The 24,470-nt window shown below is 40.9% G+C and overlaps 1 protein-coding gene across 9 annotated transcripts in view; it reads left to right on the top strand.

Moving 5' to 3' along the window:
* Window positions 1–24,470, top strand: part of ANO5 (anoctamin 5) — a 282,489-nt gene that overhangs the window by 952 nt on the left and 257,067 nt on the right. The gene's annotated exons all lie outside the window — the stretch shown is intronic.

Genomic DNA, 24,470 nt, shown 5'->3' with positions numbered 1-24,470 from the left:
TGGCTCAGTTATTCCCGCGTGGACCTGGGGCACTAGAGAACTCGCGGCTGTCCTCTGTGGTATAGAAACACGCACTGCTGTGGTACGGGGCGGAAAGATGCTCCGGAACCAGTTGTGGACCTTCCAGTATAACAAGGCAGGGTACGTGGCTGCACGGGGTACCCTGGCCACCACCGCACCAAGCAGGAGCCCTAGGGCACTAGTGGCCATGGCTACTCTGGGGTGCCTGTGCGGGAGTCCCGGGCAGACAGTGGCCGTGTGCGTGGGCAACATAGCGATCTAGATCGCTATGTGTCGCAGTGTGTCGGCGCTACAGGAACAGGTTGGCTTTGAGGCACACAGGCGAGCGGGGACCGTGGGCTGCACAGGAGCCTGGCACGCTTAGGGGCGGTGGCGCCCTTCGAAGCTTGATTCCCAGGTCTGATAACTCGCAACACAAATTGACACATGAGAGACTGTGTGTGCTTTATCAGATCGGGTGCAAATGTATACACATCTGTTTCCAATATAGCGCTACGAATCTGATTTAATGAAGACCCGCGGGGGCCCCGGCCATCGACAACACCAGACTAAAGTGATTGATTTGCATGTTGCTGGTATATATCTTGAGATATCTGTACCAAACTTTGTAAAGCAAGCGCGTCTTTATGCATGCGTTAGAAAACCTCTGGACTATGGTGGTCTTCGTCTTCCACTTGATCCCTGTAGGAGCATCACAGCGTATCACTAGTGAAAATGACAAAATATCCTAAACACATATTCAGAGTAAGGAAGACTAACTTTGGTTCTCCATGGTAAAAGAATTAACATCCCTTTGTCAAACAAAGGTGGCCATCAGGAGATCGTTCGCTTTGGAACGCAGTATAAAGCCTTTTTGTTGTTAAATTCTCCATCTGAACTCCAAGGTTTTATGGGGATGCTACAGCACCCCGAGCACCCCTACTTTCAACACCTTTGGGTGTTAAGCAGCAGTATGTGTAAGGTCCCCTCACACGTGGAGGTGGACACGCAGTCCTTGAAAACAGAAGTGAGTGCTGAGTGTGGTGAGCAGCATGGGTGCACCTTGTGGTGAACTCTGGGCCCCAGTCGCAGTACCCACCTTGCTGTGAGAAGCGGGGTGCCACCTGGCAACATGGTGGGGGGAGATCAGGGAGTGCCTATTGAGTACTCCGCGACGAGCGCCTTTCGGATTAGACTGAAGGCGAACTGTCTGGCACAGATTAAACTATTGTTGATGATGACATTTTTCTTGACTAATGTGAGAGCCTGTGCTTAATTTGTAAAAGAGTAAGAGATAGGGCCCACATTTTTGCTTAGAAGCTTGCAGCTGGCCCTATTAAAGGTCGGAGTGCAGAATACCAAGGCTGCGTTATGTTGATTCCACCCTATGTTTGTATTTATATATACATGAACACAAGGAAGGTGATGGACGGATGATGATGATTGGCGGAGCACTGATCTTTTCAGACACTCATCCCCATTCACAGATCTTGTGTTTGCTTTGTTCGCCCTAAGTTGGCAGGGTATGCCCAGAGGTGGGTCCCTTGCTCACTTTACCGCTGGATTCAAGTTGGCGTTGTTGATGAGGGCTGTTGCCCAGAAATCAGTCCTAGGATGCTTGTTTCCAGTCCTTGGAAGACCTGGCTTGGCAGTTCCGGATGGACTGTTCCCATGAGGCACAGGGTAAAGACTGAGTTGCATATAGCTGGGTCTGAACTGGGGTGGCAAACTGAGGTAAAGAACGATGATGGATTCAGCCTAGATCTGTAACTGGTGGTGAGTGTCTGAAATTCTTTAGCGCTCTGTTTATCATCTCCTTGTGTTTGCTTTAAATATATATGTGGTATCCCGAGCCACAAAAAGCAGTACACTGTACGTAGAGAAAGACGAGGAATAATAGTTGAGGACACTGGGTTAATCCACCACCATCCTTCCCAGGCCTCTTCATCATGGTCTTTAAGAATCTTTTACATCTTTGCTTGTCAAAATGTTTATGTTTCTCTTCCTCCTTTCCACTTTTTGTGTTTTTCTCTATCATTCTATTGATCAAATTCTGATGGGGGGGAAAAAGAAGTGCCAGGCCCCAAACCGAGTGCAGTTGAGCCCCCCCCCTTGCAACCATAGGCTGAAAAAAATTATTTGGGCCCCATTGATGTTGCTCCGTAAACAAATTGTCCAGAGATTTTCATTTTTGGTATGTTTTTGGATCATTAGTGAAGCAATTTAGCTTCTGTAGACATTGCTGATCTGGTCCAAATTTTATTGGACGTCATTTTTAAAAATGACGGATGTGTTGTAGTGGTGATTTAATATTTCAGGAACCATGAGACAGATCTACTTAATTTTGGTGGCAAAAGATAGGTTTTGGGGTCTAATTAGTCTTATAGAGACAGAAAGTAACTCATCAGAGCAACCCTTTCACAATCTTCAAAAATGGCTGCTATAGTAGAGGAAGAAGAGACCTATATAGAAATGAAACAAATATGTTTTTTTATTCTTTTTCATTTTCACCAATGATTATGATCTGAAATGAAAAAAAATACTATTCATTACTCCTGTTCTAAACACATTTTCATAGTACACTCAGTTGTTTAGGCACTTGCTTGTGGTACGTGTGCACAATGTTGAACATTTGAGAAGAGCATATCGACAGGGACATATTTAAGTTCTGTGAGTAGAGACTTTAATATTTTTGTAGGTTTTAGCACTCCATCAATATCTTCCCAACCAAATTCACACAGATATTTCTCTACATTTGCATGATCCAAAACATTTATACGTCTTCTGCTCAAATAGAATGCTCGTTTATTGTGTCCATGCACAGAATATGACGTCCATGAAAGGTAAATTAGCGGGACTGATTTCTTGAACTCGCAGCACTGAAGATCTTCAAATGTGTGACAGTCAGTACTCGTTAGCCACACATGCACAAGGTATTTTTTTATGTCTGTAAAGTCACATTCTTGTTCTGTCTCAGCAAATCCTTTTAGAAACTTCACAGGGTCTGCAGTTAAAGCTCCATAGGTTTGTTCCAATGTTGCTTATAGTGTCAACACCAGTAAGACTATGAGCCTGATAAGAACACAGGGCATCTCTGGGTCAAGTTCATAGTACAGAATATGAAGTGGGATTAAATGTCTTTTCTTGCCTGTTCCATAACTCTAACAATCCTTTATTTATGGACATAGCAACAGATCTTAATACCACAATAATGTATCAATAATGTGACATTTGACGGTACAGTGACTCGTTTCAGTTCAAATCTCTCCTGCTTCAGTTTTGTGTATAGTTCCATCCCTGTTCCAGGACATTTAGTAGATGTTATCCACAAATTGCTTGGTCACAAAGTTGTGTAGTCGCACAGGCTCAGTCATTTGCAGCTGCTGCAAGAAAGGCAGAAGGCTGTCAACACGTTTATAAAAACGTACTCCTCTCTTTCCCACAAGTGTATGGTGAGGAACAGTTTCACGATAGTCCAATAATTTTGAATTTGTCATCTCTCCGAAAACATTGCAAATAGAAATGACTTCATGGTAAACTAGCTGCAATTGAGCAACATATCCACTTTTATGCGTCTTACCGTTTATTCCCTTGGAGCGTTTCTATGATCTCTGGATCATCTGTTCTAATATCTGGAGCCACAGCATTGAACATTCCCTCTGTCTTTCACCACAAAAAGTGTTTGGGCGAATTTTCAGTAGAGATATATATTTTTTCTTTTGTAGCTTAATCACTCTTTCCAAATGCCAGGACTGTGATCTCAGGTAGTTTATGCAATTGAATTTGCGAAACGCAGAAATCAGTGACTCTACAGTCTTCTCGTGCATCTCCGAATTATCTTCTTGATCAGCATGTACCAAGCTTTTCACTAAAGTTATCATACGTAAAACATTTCTCCAGTACTTGGAAAGTTCAGATTTTTTTAAAATTCTTTTTTATTATACGCAACATCCAGTAGACACAATTCTTTCAAATGGCATACATATTCTGTAAAAACCAGCAAATTACAGTCCCACCGCATTGTCTCCGTGATTATGGAAGCACCACATTCGCGAACAGCACGCCACAAGTCCGAACCGTCACCCTCTCAGGAAATCCTCTCTCAAACCTTCATCAGTCTGTACCTCCAGAGGCTCACAAATTTCCCCTGAATGCATTCCAGGCCCCCCAGATCTTACTCCATTTTCGAGGGCAATCTCGATTGAGAAATACAGTACTTTCTGCCAACAATGATGTGTCCATGTATGTACACCATGCGGTGAGTGTCGGTACTTCCCCTGCCCCCCACTTCTGTGCAATATTTCGTTTAGCAAACATTATCCCCAGCGTGGCCCAATCGAAAGTTCAGATTTTTATCGTTACATTTTTTGACAAACTCTATGAACTTATTTTTCTAATTTTGGACTGAGTGTATTGAACATTGCTTGCTTTTCCATTATTCATTTTGAATGAATTTAGTCAAAGTGCATCCTGCGCCCTTTTCACTTCTGAGATGAGATATATAAAACCTAATTTGTCATTCTTATTTCTTAAAGCATTCCAATGCAATGTTTCTATAGTCTTAGATATGATGAGCATATTGTGTAACAAATTAACATAATGAGTTCAACATGCTCATACATTCAATTCCGATTTTAATTACACTAGTCTTGATAAATTAGATTACTGTAATTCAGTTTCTTTTCCGAAAAGGATGGGATATCTGTATTAAGTTATTTAACTGATGCTCACGTTCAGGCTCAAATACGATAGCTAGATGCGTTAACTAGAGGTGAAGTCTTAACGTCAGACAAATCGATTAATAGTCCGTATATGAATTCTGGTCATACTCACTCATGTGGTAATATTTCCACAAGCTATTGAGTAAAATAACGGAGTTTTAAATTCACGACAGTGTAGGCATCTCGGTAGAGAAATCGTCAGGCTTAACATGTATGAGAGTAACTCTACCATAAGCATAGAGTGGAGAATAGACTGACTCTACCTACGTGGTTCCTTCTGTCTTATTTCCTTTTAGGTGAAACTTACGATCGCTCCTTACACATGGAGCTTGGACTCTTATTTATAATTGCGATGTTACGGAACTGGGAAACACACACTCCTGAGTGAGTTTTATATTTTGTGATCGATGAGGTAACAATATGGGACCTTATGGTCCTTGATATTACATGGTTATATACATTATATGGTTTTAATATCGTCCCAAAACTGAATTTGGCAGGTTATTGGAAAGTTTGGAAATTTCCAGTCAAGTACGGCACTATATGCATAATAAGTGAGACACCTGGAATTTAGCTTAGGTGAGACATACTTACTTTATACTTAATTTTATTTTGGGCACTTTTTCTAATTTGATTTTTTTGTTATGGTTCTACACATGAATTGGTAATCATTTGTTTAAATGTGTGGAATTTGCACACATAGGTGGTTATCCTAAATATCACACATAATTTGGTGTTTCCCACTTATTCTCATGTTCTTTGGGGTGAAACTACTCACCAGTCACTCTTTCAAAATCTGTCACCTGGTTTCATTAGCACCATTTCTCTAGAATTCTTAGGTATTAATAGCTGGTCACGCTGACAAACTTTGGTCTATGCTCACTGTTATAGCATGAATATGCACAGTTAAGCATACATGGCGAATAATGAGATATTGTTGTAAATTTGACAACATTGACTGATAGCCTCATAATACATTGTTCTAGCCCTGAAGAAGTCAGTGGTCCAATAGCACCCAGGACGAAACACGTGTTGGCACGGCTAGAGTGTTGTGAGAAGATTCACTACAAAAAAATCAAAATAAATAAGAAGAGAAGACCTATATGACTTGTCAATTGCTTATTTATATCCATTTATTGGTGTTAGCTCAGGATATACATTTTGTTCATGTGTTAGGGTATTGATTTATCATACCTGTTTGGTTATAGATGGGTGGCCTAGACCTTATCCTTTGAGCTTTCTGTACTATTCGTATTACTATTATCACAATAACCCAGCGCAATCATCACCCAGCCATCCTTGCCTATCTCTGTTGTAACATAATGAGTTCCACTCAATATTAACTGGACACTTTTGCTTCTAAAGATTTCTACCTCAAAAAGTGCATTGTCTATACCACATTCACTGAGAGAACTTCCTAGATGCCGCAACTTAACTTTTGTCTTGTTGAAAATGCCCATAATTGGGTAGAGATCCTCAAATTCCTCTGGGTTGCCCATAAAAATGTCCGTTACAATACGGAACACACCTTCTATGCAGAAAATTGGCAGGTTAGGCTTGTCTTCAAGCTGAGCATTCCCAGTTTGGATTTTTTTTAGTGCTGTGTATACTTTTGCGTAGTTTGTGAATGGAGATGTTGTTACTGGTAATTACCCAACCTTCTTTAGTGGTACGATATTCTGAGAGATCAAATCATGAATTCCATCCCATGCAGGAACTGGCTTTTCTTCATCCTTCAGTCCGCACAGAATTAGTAATATGATAAATTCAGTTAAAGCCGCTTTACCGTCTGCAGCAATAAGTAGAAGATCCATGTCCTCAGCCACTTTGAAACTTTCTGATAGACTGGGAAGTGCTGATGGCATGTAGTGACTTTGCATATGTTGGCAAGTCAGTTTGGTTATAAGTTTGCAGCTTTGTTTGTTTATGTCTAGAGCTGACACACCAGTCCTATTAATTGAAGTGATTAGCTCTCTACTTTGCACTTGGCATAGATTGCGTGGGCAATCATCATGTGTAGTGGAGTTTTTGTTTCCCGTGATGTAATTAAAAAAAACATGATTTAGAAAATACAGTACATTTCCACAGTTTAAGCCTGTCAGTTCATGGGATTGTTTTCTACTTCTTTACTTATATCTTCAAAGCCTTCTCCAATGTATCAGCTTGTGTACCGTAGTGAAGAATTTTAGTTTCTAACAGATGTGTTTTGCTGATATTAAACAATGATGTACAAAATGATAAGACATTCTCAGGGCTTCTTGTTGACTCCCATAATTTGTGGAGCTCTGGGGCATCACAAAATTTGTCATAAATCCAAAATCGAAATCTTTTAGGATGTTTCATAAAGTGGTTTCCGCTGATTTTACGGCATTCTGTGATCTTATTTTGACAGCAAGAACTCCGGTGTCAAATCAGCTGAGAACAACATGAGTGGCTCATTCTGTTTGTTATTATGTCAAATACGAATTCTGTCATTGTACATTCTCACAAGAAAAATGGTTCAATGCAGTTTAATCCGTGTTAACCATTATTTCTCTGACCTCACGTAGTTTGAACCTGTAGTAAACTTCATTTGCTTTTTCAAAGAGTACAAACCTAACCGAAGGCTGGCAGTTACATTGCGCCTGGGGGCTCATTGTTCATTCGTATTTTCAAATGTATATACCCATGCAGTTAAGGTGGATCCACAAATCTAGTGGAAATGCATTCACCTCGCCGTTTAGGTCAGCTACTCTGCTGAAAGCTTCATCTTGGAAAAAATTAGCTGCAGATAAAAACATGTTTGCCCTTTGACCCTCACATACTCTGTACTTTATTTCATCTGTCCCATTGGCCCTTGCTGTGACTAAAACACAGGTAACCCTGTGTTGGGCACACTTGTGTGGACCTGTGTGTGTATAACAACAACACAGTGTATTCCAAAAGATTCAGAGTTCCAAGAATTTAGAAGGTTTTCAAAGTTTAATTCGGATTTCCATAGGTATATATCATATTATCATCATATGAATTGGTTAACGTGTGTTGATATCATCATTAAACATAGGAGAAGCTCCAATGCATTTCGGACCAAACGTCCTTTTTCAAGGAGCACTGCAACAAAGAATACACGAAAAAACAAATAAATATGGTACCTTCCTATCATAGTCAACAAACAAGGTAACTGCACTTCAGTGTGCAAGTACGTGAAAACATCATGCACCCCAGCGGGGGAAAGATCGGGTCGAGTAAAGAAAGAATTATCCGTGTGTTAAAAGAAATTGGCAAGCGGGTGAAAAGCGTGTCCAAAAAGTTTAGAAATGTGAAGTAAAGGTGAGTTCTAAATAACGTAGTTCCCAGGGTGGAACGGGTGATGTTTAATGCGAGTAGGTTAAGTAAAGTGAGAAGCGGCTCGCGGGAGCATGCAAAGTTCAACCGGAATAGCGCGGTGACTTTTAAAAGGGCAAAACTTACTGTTGCTTTCTGTAACTGCATGTTTAGATATCTTCACTTTCTTTATTACACACCATTCTAAGATGGCCACGTTTTACACCTCCTCCACTCTAACCCCTCTTTTTTTTCCATCACCTCGCCACTAGTTTGTTATAACTCCGCTTACACTCCGCGAAGACTGTCACTTTTTAAACCGGAGTCCGATGCGTTCTAACCTTTGCTTCCCCCAAGTAAGTTTTGCCCTTTTAAAAGTCACCGCGCTATTCCGGTTGAACTTTGCATGCTCCCGCGAGCCGCTTCTCACTTTACTTAACCTACTCACATTAAACATCAACCGTTCCACCCTGGGAACTACGTTATTTAGAACTCACCTTTACCTCACATTTCTAAACTTTTTGGACACGCTTTTCACCCGCTTGCCAATTTCTTTTAACACACGGATAATTCTTTCTTTACTCGACCCGATCTTTCCCCCGCTGGGGTGCATGAGGTTTTCACGTACTTGCATACTGCAGTGCAGTTACCTTGTTTGTTGACTATGATAGGAAGGTACCATATTTATTTGTTTTTTCGTGTATTCTTTGTTGCAGTGCTCCTTGAAAAAGGACGTTTGGTCCGAAATGCATTGGAGCTTCTCCTATGTTTAATGATGATATCAACACACGTTAACCAATTCATATGATGATAATATGATATATACCTATGGAAATCCGAATTAAACTTTGAAAACCTTCTAAATTCTTGGAACTCTGAATCTTTTGGAATACACTGTGTTGTTGTTATACACACAGGTCCACACAAGTGTGCCCAACACAGGGATGCGCTTACACCCCAGTAGCGCACTCAACCCCACAAACCTATTGGACGCACCTGAACAGTTGCGTTACCTGTAAGGAGCACCTTAAATTGTTTAACCTCATTCAATTCTCCAACAAGCCTTACATCTCACCGACAGCAGTGCGCCGTGCTTAACTTCTTTTGCTTAAAACACAGGTAACAAATTGAAGATCCTCTGCTTTTGAATCAGTTGTTGGAAGTGGATGAGGGGTAGCTGTGTATCATCTTAGTGGATGGTCATTGGGTTTGGTTGTCGTCGTTTTTCTCAGAAGACTCAGATTATTATTGTGTTTCACTGGTTGCTTCTATTTCGTTCAGGAATTTTCCCAGGATTTTTTTCCATTGTAAACTACTTGTAGCACTTGTTATAATGATAAAATAGTTGATCCTCTTCATTCATCAGTGTCAATCTTTTGTGAACTTGGTGTTAATGTATTTCTGCAGCATCTCAAACTTAGTTTGTATATGATACAATTTTCTTTGTTAGCAGGAGTCCTCAGATTTTTTAGTTGGCAACACACTGCCAGAGGTAAAGATCCTCTGCTACCACCTGCTTCGCTCACGTTTATGAATCCACGGAAAGCCTCAAACAAAAACAATATTCAAATACATTACCAGTATGATGGCTAAAACACATCATTATAGTACTGCCATTTTGGAAAATGGCAGCAGGGTTTGATCTGAAGAGTTATTGTTTGTCTCTATAAGACTTATTGACTCCCAACACCTATGTTTTGACACCAAAATGAAGAATATAGGTCTCATGATTCCTGAAATATTACATCACTGCAACACATCCGCCATTTTTAAAAATGTTGTTCAGAAAATTTTGCCCGGATTAGGAATGTCTATTCAAGCTAAAGTGCTTCTCTAATGATACACAAATCAAAAAGGAAAATCTCTGGACAAAATTTAGTCTATGGAGGTATACCAAGGGGGACTCTGCGTTGTCTCAGTTTGTGTGCTCAGTTCTCTAAAAGTACTAAACTATTTCAGCGTTGGAGTCCTGCGTCATACCACATTTGGTTTTATACAACTGAGAGGTCAGCTGTGTCTTCTGGCACTAGTTCTAATCTTGGTTGGAATTTTAGACTGTTGCTGATTGAAGGGGCATAAAAAAACACTATGTAAGGTGGTGCAGTCAGCATTTGTGCCAGATCTAGTGATTAGTGCAGCCCATGAGCAGATTAGGCCATGTTTTTGAGAAGAGTAATAGTGATCTTTCCATGTCTGGCTTACAAGAGTATCCTGCTCAATCTTTGACTAAATTCAGACAGGGTGCACACCATGCCAGGGTCAATCCCCCGCCGTAAATAGTTAAGTGGTTTATTGCTAACAAGAAAATGCCCAATTTGTCTAGCAGCAGTCCTTGTGGTGAATGAAGTCTGTAGTCGCAAAGATTGACAAATGTTACTGTGTTTTGCTGTGTTTAATAATTAGATTTATGTAGTCCAACACATAGCATTTGATTGGACTTTGGACTTTTATTGGTGTTTAATGAGAAGTACACTGAGAGCTAATGGTTGAACTGTAAAATATATATTCGACTGGCGACATTCAGGCAATTGCAGGATGATTTACAGCTCGTCCCACAGATGGGTACCAAGTTCAGAGAAATTATCCCTCCAGTAAAGGCGCAGATATTTTGTATATGCAGATTACCGTGCTGATTGTAGTATCATTGCGCAAGCACAAATAAATCTAAGGCCAGTCCAACTCTGTAAAAGTATTATTGACCCTGTCTTCCCATCGCCTAGTTGAGTGAATTCTTGTAAGAGGCTAATACTGGGATCGGGGTTTTCTTGAGAGGTTTATTGCTGGAGCTCAGTTGGGTGCCATGTTCGTGGACAAGTTAATTCTAGACACCAAGAAAGTGAGATGGAAGCTCATAACTGTAAACACGCTGGTGCACATAGCTGATGGAATCAATGTTTTCCTTTGGTTGGAAAAATACTTGGAATGCATAAACCATTACTATGTATTTAGGGTTTTTAGACTACAAATTTGGTAACCTCATATAACTTTGTTATAGAACATGTCACTCCACATTGAGGTGCAAAATCCTTACTGCATGCCTTTTGCTGATGGTAACAACATAGCACTTTCATCATGTAATGCATCTTTTCTCCAAGGCAGCAGAATGGGAGAAACATGGTAACTTGATTACTTGCCTTATCAGTTTTTGTCCTGGGCTGTCAAAAAAGAAATGATTGTATTTTAGGGATCAGACACATGATTAATATCCATTGTACAGCAGTTCATAGTGGATGGATCATGTAGTGTTGATGTGGTACAGGAAGGTTAAAATAACAACAAAAAAAATTCTCCCTCCTTGGTATTCGAGAAGTAGAAACCTTACAGGACTTATGTGCCTGCTGATTCTGTACAAAGTAGAAATCCTCTGTTTTTGAGGAGCATGCTGGGTCTGCAGGGTGTAGGAACACTGATCTTTATGGATTTGTAGCCTTCCATGTTTAGGTGTCCGCGTACTTTTTGGGGCGTAGGAACACCTGGGCATAATGAGTCTTTAGGAAATAGAAACTCACAGGGTGCAGAAGCATACAGAGCTGTCGTAGAGGTGAAGCTGTTAAGGTGAAGAATGATCCACCAACTCTAGGTTAAAGTATCTTTATTTCTGGGAGAAAGAAACACCAAGGATCATAGCAATCCGTACTGAAAGAACATAGATCTGTGCTTTTTAGGTCTCGCCTGAGCTAGCGCATGCGCTGCGAGACATTTAGTAACTGGGCTTTTAAAAGTCCGACAATACGCTTTTGCTGACCTCAAGCTTGCGGTTACGCCGCGTGCATCCGCCATCTGGCATTCCTCTCGCTCTCCCATGCCTCTCCCCACCACAGAGTGCATCTCGCTGCCGCAGGTCTTGGTTTATTCGAGCCTCGCCCGAGTTGTTCTTTTAATGCGAAACTGGTAATATGAAGCACACATGTTGTAAACCAAAGATGACGCACAGTTCCCGGAAGAGGAGATTTGAACTGACCACCTCCCACACACAGTGTCTGAAATAAACATGCCTTTCATGCCACATAGAGTTTGCACCCACAGGAGTTTGCACGTCAAACACTAGAACCACACAACAGTCACCAGACTTGTTTACAACACATTGACAAATAATAGACCCCACCCCTCCCCACTTTCTTTACAGCGTTGGCATGCCAGGATACCAGGTTTACAAAGTGCCCTTTACTTGTTACATATGTTCAATAGGCACCATGGTACTAATTGTCTCAGCACGCTTTTCACCATAACATCCGTGGACCGGTGTTCACACATTATCAAGTGCGCTGTAGGTTAGATGTGCACATTTATCACTGCGAGCCCTAGTCTTCTCAAGTATGTAAATCTTTTGCTCACAGTGCATTGAGCCAATTACTCGTGCACCACAAGCACTCTGAAGTTCAAGTGTCTGGTACGGTCTGGTAATTAGTGCCAGAAATTACTTTTCCCACTTTAAAAATCACATTGCTGAAACACTTCATAGGGAACTCAGATGGATCCAGTGATGATCACTACTTATTTCACTACGAAACTCACAGGCTGTTGTGCACACCTTTCACTATGATGCTCAGAGCGTGAAGTGCCGGCATTTCATGATTTATAATGAAACTCAGAGAGCACGGGTGCAGCTTACCACACACATCTCTCACTGTGAAGCTGACAGCCCTCGTTGCTATTTAATACAAAATTGACGTGGAACCCAAAGTGCCAAATAGTCAGTTATTAATACACATCTTTCACTATGATGTGCACTGTGGTCCAATGTCCGTTACTACAAATGTCACCATCAAAATCATATGATAGGCCAGTCACGGCGAAACTCTGGGTGCGTCAGTACCATCATTAATGTTTCACTATGAAGGTCAAAGTGCCCTAAGCACATCTTTCACTATGAACTCCCAGTGCTGGAGGGATATAAAGATGTGGCATGGAACCCACTAAGGGCGATATTTACTTTTCCAACAGAACATTATATCCCAGAATGCACGAGGGCGCATCCATGGAAATCCATGCCACATTTTCCCAGCTGCCAGATGAAGAGGCTGGTGCCTCGAAACGCGTCGCAGCATTACAAATCATCGACAATAAATCCTGGAAATATCATTGCCGGTTGATTCTTTGTTTATGAACATTGGTTCGCATTGGCTGTGAGTGCGTCCTTCGAAATGCTTGGGCCTTTGGTGGAAAATATATATATATATATATATATATATATATATATATATATATATATATATATAGTCATAGTGCCCTATGCACATTTTTCAGGGTGAGGCTCACCGTGCTGGTGTGATATTTATTACACGTGTCAAATAAAAATCCTATTATTGATTTTTTTACACTCTGTATGTCATATTGTGTCGGTTTTACATACTTTTCACTCAGTAGCTTAGATTGCCTTCGCTGATGTTTTTACACATGAAATGTGTGTTTTATTACAATGCTGGCAGTGTCCTATTTTTAACACCTTTCGCTAAGAAAATGATTGCCTTCGTTAATGTTGTCACTCATTCATTATATATGTACTTTTGTGAACACTCTGGACTTCCACACCTGGAAAAAAGTGTAAAAGGTTGGTTGACGACTTAAAATATAGAATTCTGCTGCTGGCATGGAGTGGCGTGGTATCAACAGGATGCACCACCAAGTGAAAGAGAGAAAGAGGTGAAGAGGTACTAGGTTGGAAAATTTATTGGATTACCTGTAAATATTCCTCAAGCCGTTGATAGATCTTGTAGCTCTCTGGCCCTCTAGGTCATCCTGTGGAAGGATGCTGCGGTGTTCCTTTGTTGCAACAGCACTTTCCTCTCTGGTTTCTTTATGGTCTAGTTTTGACTTTTGGCCCAAAGCATGCGCTTTAATCCTGTATTTTGGCCTTTTTTTTTTTTTGTCACCTGTTCAAATCGGTGATAGTAAAAACAGGATTGACACACTTCAATCTCTCCTTCTGAACTTCTAGGTTTTCTAACGAAAAAATATCGAGAGCCACGGTTTGCAGTTCAATCCTTTTATCGATAAAACTCCACATTTTAAAAGTCGTAATAAAAGATTGTGTCCGTATAATACCGTTTTGGAGGGCAGCGTGCATATATACTTGAGAATAAAACAAGGAGCGCCTGAAGTTGGAAGAACTCAATGCAGAGACTGTCTGGAAGAGTATACCCGTTGATGGAGTTAACTTCTTAACTTTATGGACAGTCAACAGCCTGTAAAGGTGATCACACCCTGTTTTTCAAGCTGAAACCAGGTAAAAAGAAGGCTGGTGGAGTATGCATGCCGTGGGTATTTTCCTAGGGTGTAGAGCAGGGTTCTCCAAAGTCTATCCGGTAGGGGCAGATTCATGCCAGATGTTTAGCATATGCCCATTTAATTAATGTAGTCATCTTAAAAACTACAACACCTGTATGTGACCTGCGGGTCACATACAGGTGTTGGTAACTAATAAAAACCTTATGGACCCATTAAAGCTGAAGTGGCAAGTCGAACCTATTATAAACTTGTGAATTCCAGGTCACACACTGGTATTCGCTACCACCTCTTTACTGGGAGATTTTTTTTCCAGAAATGTAATTTACATTATCCTTTTCTCTGGTGTTTGAACTTTATCTGCCTTTTGTTTAGTTTATAAAAATTGATACTTGTATAGAGTACTACTCGCCCGCAAGGGTCTCAAGGCTCTTGTATGAATACCGCTGTAGAACCCATCCTGGCTTTCCCTGTGAGGCGTCCACTCCTGGGCACCCCAAAGGTGGAGGCCAGGCATCCTTAGCGTTGTGGGGGCCGTTGTGGAGATTAAGCATGCTATTGCCCAGAGTTGCAGAGTGGGACTCCATGATTGGAATAGGCACTGAGGCGGGAATTATCAGGTCTGTGGAATTTTGAGCCCAAGATCCGGCGAGGCGGGGAATTGAACCCTGGTCCGGGCCAGACCTCTGCATCAGGGTATGCCGCTCTAACCACTTGAGCCACACTTCGCCACAGTTTATGGATGTGTAGACACCGGTGATTGCAGCTCTTCACACAAAGATACAATTTGGTGGACTCTTAAGCTGCACTAATTCCAAAATACAAACCCAGAATTAATAGAAAAAATGAGTAGCTTAAGCACTTAGAATATATGGCTGTTCCCCATGTCATATATTCAGGGATACAACATATTACGTTAACTCAAAAGTGCACAGTTCTGTGTGGCATCTTGGCCCATGTGATGCATTACTGTCTACGTCATGTGCGTATTGACTGACCTATATTCATAGTAAATACAACTTTCCTCTATGCTTTATTGTTTCCAATGCTGATACTTTGCTCCTTGCTCAGTTTTCTTTCTCCTTTTAATATCCTTTTAAGTTTTCTTTGGTGTCCAGTCATTCACCCATTCTGTACCTCAGCAAACCATTCACTTTGGTTCACATGGGTTATGTGATTAGAGAAAGTAAAAATGAAACTGTGATTCCATTGAGCAATTGTGATCTCACGATGAATACTATTTGGGTACGTACGTATGTATGGTTGGCTCTAGAAAAGCCCTCACTGAGCACCTTAGTGAACCTTGCTCTGTTGCCCTGCTGCTAGAAAGAATGACTCCTAAAACAAAGTAACTGTATCGACTTTGGGGTTTGTATCAGAATTTGTTTGTAGTAGAATTAATTGGAAAATTAGCGAGTCTATCTGTTACAGTGTGGCCTGCATAACACGATTGTTTTGGAGAGATTTTTCTCTGAAGTACATACATCAGCATATTTTATTATATATCATTTAGGATTAAAATGGGATAATTACATTGCTAGAAAAGTTTACTGTCTCTGCTCCTCCAATCTAGGAATGTCATATTTGGAATGCTTGACTCCTGTACTTAGTGAAGTTTGGCTAAGGTTTTAGATCCGACATTGATTTACTATGTCAAAGTCGTCCATCCACATTCAAACAGTGTTTCTTTTCAGATTGTAATAAGGGAAAGTTTCACCTGCGTTGCAAAGTTAATGCGCAACATGAGTACCGTAGCAGATGAGTCAAACCTCTAATGCAAACACGTTACAGTTTGCTTCCGAAATGGGAATGTTCAGGTGTCCTAGACAAAGACCGTTCTTACAGGATGGGGATTGCATGTTGAAGCAGCAGAAGCCATGATTGGGAGAAATGTAGTGGACACGGAGGTGATTGGAAGGAAAAGAGGAGGATAATGTCATTAGAGAATGGATATGTGTAGTAAAAAAAAAATCTAGTTGCATTGTTTGGGAACTGAAAAGAACGGATCATTATCCAAAGACACAGGAGTTGTTTCTGCCCAATATTTAATAGATGAGAACTCTAATTTAATAGTGAATAGCTCCTTGGTGTGTATTTAAAATGTACAGAACTGCGATTTCTTTAAGCAGTAACTCGGTTCACTGTTATAAGGACAATGGATCATTGCCCAGAGCTACAGCAGTCAACTGGGGCGATGTTTCCGGGAGTATATTGAACATCATATCCTTGTGTTACCATAGAGCCATGAGCTTAAATTTAAATATATTTATTTTCAGGGTAATGATTTCAGCATCCTTAATGTAGTGGATTTTTATTCTCCGTAAATCCACAAAGATGCCTTTGGATTATAATTACACTGTTTGAACTGTGATGGACCCTGATTGACAACATATAGTAGATAACTTGGTCAGGGGAAGTGGTGCTCAACCAGAGATTGCGGTGAAGAAACGGTAAATTGCCTAGATTGGATATGTCTAAATGTAGTGTGCTGCTGATTCACAGGATGCACACAAAAGGAGTAGGGCTATAGGAGGTCCAGGTAGGTGATTGGTTTTTAACCTGCCAGCTGAAGACTGCTCCCAACAGTTTTCAATAAAGGAGAGCTTGGTTTTCAGTAGCTACCACATTTGTAATGTTGTAGACAGTAGAAGTTGTTTTGCTATTGAGAGGCAACTTTTTCTCTAGCCTCACTGAAGGAGAGGATCTTGAACAAAATACATTGAACCCATCAAACGTACATCTTGATTCCCTTGAATGTTTTCTTTGTATCCCTTTTGCCTTTATCCCTGGCTAGTGCGCCGTTGCCTTTTGGCTAGATCTGCAGTATATAAATATCACTACAAACATACACATATGTTCTAAGGCTAGCACTTTTTTGGACATCACATTGCTTGCTTTGCTGGTTCGCTCTCACTTGGTCTGTTGCATAACACAAGTTCTTCTAGCGAGATCAGTCCCATACTGATTGCAGAGTCTCATGGAGACACAGGTGTCCCTTACTTATAGAAACCTAAATGAGTCCCTTTGCCTGTTACAATTTGTTCCCCATCTTTACCAGGTTATGAGCTCATGACTGCATCAGTATGAACCTGTGCCATCCCACAATAGGAGGAGTAGTGTAGGTTCCTTTTTCCCCACAGTCTCAAACTCTGGTGCAGTGTCCAGGTGACTACCTGCTTCTTAGTTTCTAACTCTGACTCAGTGTGGTCTCATGTGTAGTAGACCCCTACAGAGCCTTTTAACAAGTGTTGTATGTGATTTGTCTGCTGCTTCTGGACAGGAGTGCAAATAATTGAGTAATGGGGGACACCCACATTTTAAGCCTTAACGTATGTAGGCACACAAATCCGCCATTGAGTAGAGGTACTAATTTACCAAAGTTCTGTAGTTCTCAATTTAGTTTTCCTCACTATTCCACAAGAGAGGTGTATCTTTAATTGTAATCAGTAAATTAGAAGCCATGCTAGTAATTCTGTTAAATTATTACTACACTGGATTTCACATAACCAATATTTCCACCATAAAGTTTTTAGGTGATGCTCCTCCTGCAGTGAAATTTGGCTGCACATCAATGCACTTAATATAATGCACTGAAAAGACTCCAGCCAGACCACATCTGAAATGATTTTCAACACCCACTTTAGGAAGCGATAGAGTAGATTGATTATTTTAATTTGAGCCACTTTCCGCTTCTGTTCTTAGGGTGATCAAGCCCAAAGAGCAAATCAGTGCTTAACTTTATATCATCTATTTTCTGAAGCTGATTGTTGGACTGGAAAAGTAAACAGGGCACTTGGATATTTTCCGAAGTTGGCATGGTAATAATAGGTCAAATTTAAATTTTATTTGGTGCCAAATCTCCACTTAAAACAAATTGGTCTCCCAAATGTCTGGTTGGTTCTTTATCACCTGGGTAGTAATCATGCCCTATTCGCTGGAATACCCATTTTCTTGAAAGCCTCTCTGACATCCTTCCTGCTCCTGACTCTAATAGACTATGCCCACAGAACCTTGCCAACATCTACACATGCCACATGTCATCTGCCAAGCAGCAAAAACTAACACCTCTTTCTACCAGGTACATGAAATATTACCTCATAGCCCAAGAAACCAGAATATTTTCAGATATGAAACTAAGAAAGCTAATATTAGATAAATAAGAGAGCGAAGCAGATGAACCTTCTGCTTCTGTACATTCAAGGATGTGTACCAACATCATACCATCAATGAAGACCCACGACTTCTGCAGTTCAGGAAAGCCCGAAAACTACCCTTTCAAGAAGTGTTCATCTGATATGGTTGCGGATAGTTACTACTCTATATTCCCCGCAACACTCATACGCCCAGAAGTCAAAATACTGCCTGATTTCCCTGATATCATCATTTTTGTTTTGTATTTGATCTCAGTTGTACCTAACTGTATGAAGAGGCTGTTTACACACTCCTAATTCTTTTTTATGCATAGTGCTGTGGTGGTATTTTGTTTGATTTTTGTTCTACGATTATCGATTCTTTTTAGGTCTTGCCTATGCAGCGCTTGTGCTGTCTCTTTGAGACATGTAGTATCTAGGATGTGGGCTTGAAAAAACATCCAACTTTTTCATTGCTTCCTGTTGCTGTCCTTTAAAATTTCTGGCTTTTCATATCTGAATACATATAGTAGTCCATGCTTTTGGAAATTTGTAACCTCCCAAGAGTACTGCCCCTCTTACATTTGTTCTTACTGTTTGGGTTATTTATACATGGAGAACTACTTTTTTTTTTGTTTTGTTTTCTTGCCTCTTTGCTCCTTAACTGTTCTATTTACTTGTGCAGTGAAACTGTTGTTGCATCACTTGCTTGCCATCCCTTTACCTCCCTGTGCCTCCCCCCACACTGCTTCAGCAGTGTTCCCCCTTACCCTTCTCATAACACTGCTAGCAGGCCACCACCACCCCTCCGAGGCCACAGCTGTTTTGCTTGTATTTATTTTAACTTTGCAAACACTTTCATTTATATAGTGCACTTAGCAATAGGCTCAGAGAAATTTAGCAATCATCCCATACCACAGGATGATGAGCCTAACGGCAGACTCGAACTGGGATCCCCAGCTCACCAGTCTGTAGCTTTCACCACTAAGCCATATCCTTTGCTTAGCCATGTTCCGGGTGCAATACCATATGTGTCCAGAAGATGTCCCATGCACTTTACTGTGAATTGTTGGAATGTTTTGTTATATAGATGGCAGACTTTAATTTTATGCAAAACAACAGTTGATGGACAAAATGCAGAACAATGTCATACATTCACCCCAGTACAGAGATCTGGGCCCAAATCCATCGTTTTTTTGCACTCCACACCACCCCAGTTCAAACATGGCCATATGCAAATCAGCTTTGACCCTGTGCCTCATGGGAACAGTCCAACCCGAACTGCTAATGCAAAACAACTGTTTTTGCATTTGTCACCCCAAGGCTAATTTGCATATGGCCATGTCTGAACTGGGGTGGTGTGGAGTGCAAAAAAACGATAGATTTAGGCTCTGATCTCTGTACTGGGGTGAATGTATGACATTGTTCTGCATTCTGTCCATCAACTGTTATTTTTGCATTTGTCAACCCGAGTGGGATGGGTATGCTCAGACGTGAGTCCCATGCTCTCCACACCACTGGAGTCAAGCTATCCTGGCTGAAGACAGCTGATAGCCAGTATCTAGGATGTGGGCTTGAAAAAACACCCAACTTTTTCATTGCTTCCTGTTGCTGTCCTTTAAAAATGCTGGCTTTTCATATCTGAATACATATAGTAGTCCATGCTTTTGGAATTTTGTATCCTCCCAAGAGGACTGACCCTCTTACATGTGTTCTTACTGTTCACGTTATTTATACTTGGAGAACTACTTTTTCTGCCAGGAAAGACATGGCTTGGCAATTCGGGCTGGACTGTTCCCATGAGGCACAGGGTCAAGGCTGATTTGCATATGGCCATGTCTGAACTGGGGTGGTGTGGAGTGCAATAAAACGATGGATTTAGGCACAGATCTCTGTACTGGGGTGAATGTATGACATTGTTCTGCATTCTGTCCATCAACTGTTATTTTAGACTTTAATTTTATTACATTGCTTTTTTATGCTTTTCAGCAGAAATGCACTACATTCTACAAAGAGATTTCCAGAGGGAGACTTGTGTGTGTTTTAAATATATATATTTTTAAATATCCGCTAATCTTTTAATATGGGTGAAACAGAACGAGAGCTTTCAAGATTCAGCACCTTTCGGTCACAAAAAAATAAGCAAAGGGAAGCAGACAAGGGTTTTTACAAGGCGATACATTTTGATAGCATACATTGTGTAAGATCCCTAGGGTGCAAATGGCAGATGGTCCACGTCTGGACTGGTCTTATGGGACCTCTTTTGGCCACATATTGTACCACTGCCTTGCAACATGGCTAGATTAACAAGAATTTGCAAAGCAATAGGTCTTGCATTTGTAAGAGATTGAGCTATTGACATTGTAAATGACCATGCCTTTTATTTATGTGTTTGTTGTTTTTTAAAACCTATAAATAACAGGCATTGTCTTTTACAATGCCAATAGCTTAAACTCTTGCAAATGTGAGACCTATTGCATTGTAAATGCTTGTTTTTATAAAAGTCCAATGCCACATTCTCACTTTAATGGCGGCCATGCCCCTTTCCTTAGACGAGCCGCACCTAAACAGAGGAGCGCGGATGCCATTAACCTAAAAGCGCATAATGGTATGCTGTAAAACCAAAAAGTTAGTAAATGGTAAAAAAAAAAACATGCGTCCGCGTTTGGCGTCGCAAGTAACAAACCAAAGAAGCAGCTGCTATTATATCAGCTGAGGTGTGCCATGCTATGAAAAAAAAAGGTTGCAGGAGTGCGTGTCCTGCCTGCAGCAGCAGGCAGGAGAAAACCATAACAAAATAGTGCCGAGAGGCCATAATTAAAGCCTACTGAGGAACAGCATATTTAACAGGGGAGTATCCTCATGGGAGGTAAAAGATAAGCAAAGGTGCTACTAAGGAGGAACTACTAAGTCTATTGGCCAATGAAAAGCCACTTTGTGCAAAGGACAGCAACAGGAGGCAATTAAAAAGATGGGAGAAAAGTGGGCGGAGCTTAAAGACCAAACCTGACTACAACATGTCTCGAAGAGACCGCACAGCGCTGCCTAGGTGAGACCTAAAAATATTGGCATTTATAATGCCAGTAACTCCAACCCAAACACATGCAAGACCCCCCTGCATTTGCAATGCTTGCTGGTGCTTGCTGTAGGTACAGCCCTCTAAGGCTGTGTATGTTGCCATTATTAGAGTTCTTATGGGGTTTACCATTGAGAGTCAAATATTTTCAGTGTTTTTTATGGTTGAAGAGGCTAAGAAATAAGAAAGATTCTTTCTATTAAATAATATTTAAGGCAGTATTGTTTCTGGGGTGTGCGTGATGTTGTGTTAATTAACATGATTGTTATGTGCATTTTATCTGTTTTAGGGCGTATTCACAGTTTGAAACTGAACTATTTTGTTGAATGCCCGATGGAGCTACCTGCTGTAGCTATAGGGGCGATGGGCCGTAGACTCCCTTCTTGGTCGTCACCTACCCAGTCGCCCGTTAGACAGACTTAATTTCGTCTCTCCCTATTGTCTCTTCCTCTATCCCCCCTTTCTCTCCTTCCATGCCCCCTCCCCTCTACGCTCTATTTATTTTGCCCTCCATGTTTCTTTAATTGTTTTTCCCATTGAGACTGAGCTATTTGGCCAATGCCCGGTGGAGCTACCTGATAGCTATAGAGGAGATGGGTTTTGGGACTTCCCCTCGACCGTCCCCTACCCAGCTAGACTTTGGAAAGACTCTCCTTTCGTCTCTTGGCTGTATCTCCCTCCTATCTCTTTACCCTTACCCCCTTCCCCTCTACACTTCAATCATCTCGTCTTCTATGCTCTTGCATTTGTTTGTCTAGCAACTGATGTAAATTGGAACTGATGTAATTTCATAATATCATTTTCTTGGAACCTCATGTAAAGCGCTCTGATACCTCCGGGTCTAGCCAGCGCTATATAAAACTCTTGATTAAATACATAAGTAAATAAATTGTGTTTCTTTTCTTAGGAGAAAATTCAGCACTGGTTTTGAGACTTGGATTGATGTGGGTGGCATGCTTATGAATAAGTAGGGATATCGTGTAGGCTGTAGTGTGAAGCAGCACCGAAACGTATCTACTAAACACCACCTCTCTCTCTCACACCAACTGCTGACCCCCCCACACACACTACACTATTATTTTAGGAATATACTTCACTTCAGTTCCGCCATTGTCAGTTTTAAAGCTTGAGGTTTATTTCTTGTTTTAAAAATATATGCCCCATGGCCCCAGGACAGGTATCTCATGAGCCAGTAATGTTTACATGCTGTATTTGTTGTTATTGCGGTACTATCACATGGTTAGTTTTCTTCTCTGCGGGCTCCAAACATGCATATTAAACGGAAGATGAGTAAAGGAAGCTGTGAGTGCTTGGGAAGGAGGGTGGGGTTAATTAAAATACTAACGGCGAATAAGACCGGTTACCTGGAACTGAGCCCACTGTAATCTTTATGACGGTGTGAGTCAACTTCTGAATCTGCATCAGTGAAGTTATACAGTGTGCGTGTACTTAAGGAAAAGCTTATAAAGCATCATAAGCAAATATTATCTTTTCCCTCAGCAACGAGTCATCCAGCCGAAACAGTTCAGCGCTAGCGTATGTACGTTTGGTAGTTTTATTAGTGTTCCATAGCTAATCATTGCAAGAAAGACAATAATAGAACCACATACACGTCATTGACCTCAGATAACTGAGGATATTCCTGATCAGATGATATGTCACCTGTAGTTTAGTTATTGTTTAACATTTAGATGCTTTGCTCTTGTTGACTGGTACCTGGTGTCGCGGCTTCGAACAGCACCACTTCCCGTGTGCCCATTGAGTGCCAAAACTGTGAAGGTGGCAAACATGTACATGTAAAGCTTCACATCTCTCCCCGCATACTGTGGCATGGCCTGTTTTCCGTACGTCCACTAATCAAGGCCCAGGGCGATAGCTTGATGTTCGCAATTTTTCCAGTGTCAAAAGATTTGATGCAGGGTTGGACCTATATATCGCACAGCCTGCAATTTAGCCAGTATATCACTGCTTTATAAAAAGAGTTTCCACTCATTATCTGGGTTTCTTTATTTCCTACAGTTCAGGTCCAAAGTAAAAGTCATCATGATGGACCATTGATTTTAGACATTTCTGTGATGTAGGGTTATTCTTAGCATAGCATATTGTCAACCAGCTGCTGTTTCCACCCACTCCTTGCCGTATATTTTTTTTATATTCAGATTTTTCTTTTTGTTTCTTTCAAAGGCAGTTCTTGTCTGCCTCATATTTCCTGATAATACAGGCTCGGCTAATGACAGCAATTCATTCAGAGTTGCACATTTGCTGTCCATTTAAAATCTTATCTGAAGTCCTTGTGCCCCAAAATACATTGCCTACGTCCCAGGGAGTTACACTAGTTTCCCACCTTCCAGTACCATCCTCCATTACACTTGTACTACCTTAATTCTCCACAAAATATAGATGGTGTTTTATCTGACTTCAGTTTCTTGCATTCCATTTTGCCCATCATGCATCATGTCTTTTTTTTATGGCTATTCTATTCGAGAGAGAGTCTCGGTCTCTTTGTTGGATACTCTTTGATCATTGGTGCGGTCTGTGCAGTGCTTTTTCCAAATCCCTTCTGTGTGCTGCACCTAAAGCCATTGATTATAATTTCAACTTTTATCATACCCATAACTCTTAGACATAGATTATAGATCATACACCTAGATATTGGATGCCTAAGTTGCAAGCCCTCTATCCTATTATTCTCACTCAAGCCACATTCTCTCCTGAAATTATCAAAGGAGTTAAAAACCCATCCTCTTTCCCTGTGGGCTCCTCTACGATTCCAAGGGAGGAGTGGGGATTACCAGGTAATAGGTGAAGAAAAAATTGTCAAAGCAATTTTAAAATCCTTTTGATGCATCACTAATTTAGTATCATCGTATATTTCTCCTATTTGATCGAACTTGAAATTGTAGGTGTGGCGCTGATGCCCAATTCCCAAAATTGTAAGTGAGTTTTCTTGTTTAATTGAGTGAGACTGAAGTTCTGTATAGCCTAGTGGATGCTGCTTTTAGGATAAAAGGAATA

The sequence above is a fragment of the Lissotriton vulgaris genome, chromosome 2_2, assembly GCF_964263255.1.
Source record: "Lissotriton vulgaris chromosome 2_2, aLisVul1.2, whole genome shotgun sequence".
In the NCBI taxonomy this organism is placed as follows: domain Eukaryota; kingdom Metazoa; phylum Chordata; class Amphibia; order Caudata; family Salamandridae; genus Lissotriton; species Lissotriton vulgaris.
Note: the sequence above shows the minus strand (reverse complement) of the source record. Positions and strands in the feature narration are given on the sequence as shown.